Raw genomic sequence first — 4248 nt, forward strand, 5'->3', positions numbered from 1 at the left:
AACGGCCCTCTTCCATTTCCAACAAGAGACTGAACTCCTGCTGCTAAGAAGACAGCGTGGATTCCAGATAAAGCTCCAGTGCCCAAGCCATGCTCCAGCTCTGAGGTGTGACTACTGCTGGGGTCATGCGAAACCCCTCATTCTCTTATATCCCAGGGGTTCTCGAGTGGTAGAGTGTGTCAGAATCATTTGCATGGTTTATTAAAACAAAGATGGCTGGATTCCACCTTCAGAGTTTTTGATTCAATGGTTCTATGTGGGGCCCAAGGATTTGAATTTCTAGCAAGTTCTCTGCTGATGCCAATCTCCCAGATCTGGTGTAAACTCACATTACTGAGATCACCCGGATGAATCTTGGAGCCAAAACAGCCTATTTAATACACCCCCTGGACTCAGACAGAAGCTCATAGGACCGGACTGAGGACAAGGTCTAATGACAAACACCATGTCCCTCAGAACATCACCTATGCCTTGGTGGCTACGGTGTTGTTACTGGGTCAAGTTCTACTGCCTAATTCTCTCTTCCCTTAGGATGACTGCTCTTCCTGCCTTTCATCTTCAGAATACAGAAAACATGTTTGAATCCCAGGAGTGAATTCACCTAGAACAAGCAGGGCCCGCATATTAAATTCATAAGAAAGCAAAGTTGATCACATCGTTACCCTGGCTATAAGATGAAGGGCCAAATAAATGAACAAAAATCTAGTTATGTGCCATACACCATGTGGAGCGAAGAACGAATTCATACGTAATCCCTGCTTTTGAATAACTCAGTGTAATGGAGGATATACCCATGTAAACAAATACATCTTAATAAATACGCCAAGTGCTACGACATTGATATGAACAACATATGACGGAAGCAGAGAAGATGGAGGAAGCCTGTAGATGGGCGTCAAGGAAGGCCCCATCCTAGATCTGCCTGAAGAAATCCTGAGGAATTTCCTTTCATACTTACAATTCTACATTACTAACAGCTGGGTGAACGTGCTGAGTAGGGAGACACGTTTTCTTGGCGATCTTAAATAAGGCCACAGAGATGTTCCCCTCCCCTTTCCCTGGCCAGAATAGTGGTCTACTGAGATATAAACCCACCCAGACTCAACTTTTCTGTCTTTCCTGCGAACCAGATGACCTATCATCCCCCCTCCCCCCGCCCACCACCACCCTGAGGTGGCTCCCAATGACTCCACTGCCACTCCTGAAATAAACCCATTCAAATGGGGCTGAGGCTGGAAGAAACGTTCCCAGAGACCCCCTCCACCCCACACTCCAGGCTTAGAGACAAGAGCGGCAAAGGCGAACTGGGAATACCTGGAGTTCAAATCCTCGCTCCTCGCTTAGTCATTTAATTACCCTGGCCGAGATACTCGGCCATACAACCTTCCGGAACTCCACTTCGTAACTAGTAAAATGGAAGTATCATGACATTCTTCATGGGGGCAACTGTGAGAATAAGAATAGTCAGCCCACCCTAACGCAATTCAGTGGAGGGTACAATTCCAATTCTGTAAAATAAGAGACGATGTTATGGCGAGATTCAATAAATGCAATGAGCCCGTAGTGTGCAGAGTGGTCTGGCGCCACCTGTCGGGGCTGTTAAACAGTGACAGGAGGATGCGGGGTCCCAAGCCGGCTTTGAAGATCCAGGAAAATGGTTCCGACTACAGGGCTTTTCCTCTCCGATTATCTGGGATGCTGGAGACACAAGACTTGTCCTCGGCTTCTTCACTGCCTGAGAGCAAGTTACCTGTTCTTTCTCTTTGGTCTCCCACGACCCTTCATGTCCACCTACCCACAGGACTAGGATTGAAGCCAGTCGCCATGTAGGAATAGGGTAGGCCCAGGACAAGAGGAAGCCTATCATGCATGGATCACTTTATATTGCGATTTGCACAGAAGTGAAAAAAAACCCAGCTTGGTCACAAGCCCAGCCTGGTCTTGGGCCTCCACTGTCACCTTCTGCTACAAGCCAGGCACACTGGCCTCTTCTGAGCCAGCAAAGCACAGAGTTCCGTCCCACCTCAGTGCTCTCCTGGGTGCCACTTCCTCTGTGATCGCCATTACCACCACTGCCCTACTACAGAATGACACCACACCCCCACCACCTGCTTCCTGTCAGCTGTCTGTCTCGTTAACATTAAGTCGTTTCTGTCAGTGAACTCTGCTATCAGAATTCACTGTGTTCTCCCCTCCTAGCGTCCTCATCCCCAAGGACTGCCACCTCTTCCTGGGGTCACTGCATCTTCTTTCAGCCCCACCCCTTTTCCAGCCTGACGGAAGAGCCTCCGAAACAGGCCAGCACAATCTCGTTCGCATATCTGTAAGACGGGTTGTAACTAATTTTATTTGTTGCATCCCCACATTTGCTAACTTCTGTTAGATTAGATCGTTGCTCATTTTGTCTTTACATCGTAAAACTACTGACCTCCGGGACACTCTCGCTGTATCTGCTTCATCCCCTCACTCCTGGGGGACAGAGAAAGCAGTGTCCCTGTCCTCTCCTAATCTCTCAGCAGTGTGGTCTTTTTGCTCCTGCAGACAGGTGCAAGACACCCCAGCAAGCTGCCTGCCTTCAGAACTCCCACCTCTGCTCACATACACCTTCAGATTCAAGGACTTATTAGTACAGCACCTCCTCACTCCCTCCGAAGGAGGGACTCTTCCAGTTCCTCTCTTAACTCTCAGGCTCACTGACTCCCCTGCCAAACCACACACACACACACACACACACACACACACACACACACACACGCACACGCACACGCACATGCACATGCACACACACGCACAAACACCCTTTTCTCTTAAGAACTCCTTAATTTATGTGTGTGCAATTTTCTGAGAGTAAACACAGTCCTGTTTGCCAAACTTAGTGGAGGGTTAAGAGGTCTCCTTTTGTGTCTCTGCATTTTGAAATTGTGTAACCTTTTTAGAACAGTGCCTTGTCACTGAGGTGATCCTCGTAGCAGTGCCAATTAAGTGGCGAGGGGGCTGAGGTAGACTCATAATATCTATCTATTATGAGTAGACATAGTTATCTATCCTTAGTCTTTTAATAGATTGTAATCCCTAAACACTATTTATAACGAAGTTTATCATTTTAAACAAACTATAATTTATTTATCAAAATGCAAATCTTTTGACAATCTAGTTCGCATATCTGTAAGACGGGTTGTAACTAATTTTATTTGTTGCATCCCCACATTTGCTAACTTCTGTTAGATTAGATCGTTGCTCATTTTGTCTTTAAATCATAAAATGACTATCACCTCCTACTGAGATGACTCCTTCTATTGGATAATACACAGTTTCTTACTCAAATTTAAGGTCTCAACCACAACATTACTTCTTCTAGGAAGCCTTCTCTGGACAACTCCCCCTTTTTTTATTTTCAACTTAATTGATGTAATTGACAGAATTATAAGATATTTAAAGTGTACATCATGATGATTTGATATACATTTATATTATAAAAGGATTCCTCCCATCTAGTTAATTAGCACATTCATCACCGTGTGTATGGATGGATTTGTATTTATATATGAACGATTAAGTTCTACTCCCTTAGCAAATTTCCATTATATAATATGAACGGTGCTATCAACTGCAGTCACCATGTTATACATTAGATCGCCAGACCCTGTTTGTCTTAGAGAGGAAAGTTTGTATTTTTACCAACCTCTCTCTATTTCCCCCACTCCCAGCTCCTGGCATCCATTTTTCTACTCTCTATTGTTATGAGTTTGATGGGGTTTTTTCTTCTTCTTTCAGACTTCGTATATAGTTGATATCATGCAGTAGTTGTCTTTTCTGTCTGCCTTATTTCACTTAGCATCTTGCCCTTGAGGTCCATCCATGTTGTCACAAACAGCAGTGGTTCTTTCTCATGGCTGAAAAATGTTCCATTGTGTATATAGAGCCCATCTTCTTTATCCATTCATCCAGTGATAGACACTGATGTTGTTTCCATACTTGGGCTAGTGTGAATAATGCTGCAACACACCTGAGTGTGGATATCTCTTCTGTATGCTGTTTTCATTTCCTTTGGATAAATACCCAGAAGTAGAACTGCTGGATCCTATGGTAGATCTATTTTTTAATTTTTTGAGACTTCTCCATACTGTTTCCCATAGTGGCTGCACTGATATATATTCCCACCAAGAGGGCACTGGAACTTTTCTCCACAAACATCCTCACCGACACTTGTTTTGTCTCTTCAGTAATAGCCGTTCTATCAGGTGTGAG

This window comes from Pteropus alecto, unplaced genomic scaffold, assembly GCF_000325575.1.
Source record: "Pteropus alecto unplaced genomic scaffold, ASM32557v1 scaffold22, whole genome shotgun sequence".
NCBI classification, from domain to species: Eukaryota; Metazoa; Chordata; class Mammalia; order Chiroptera; family Pteropodidae; genus Pteropus; species Pteropus alecto.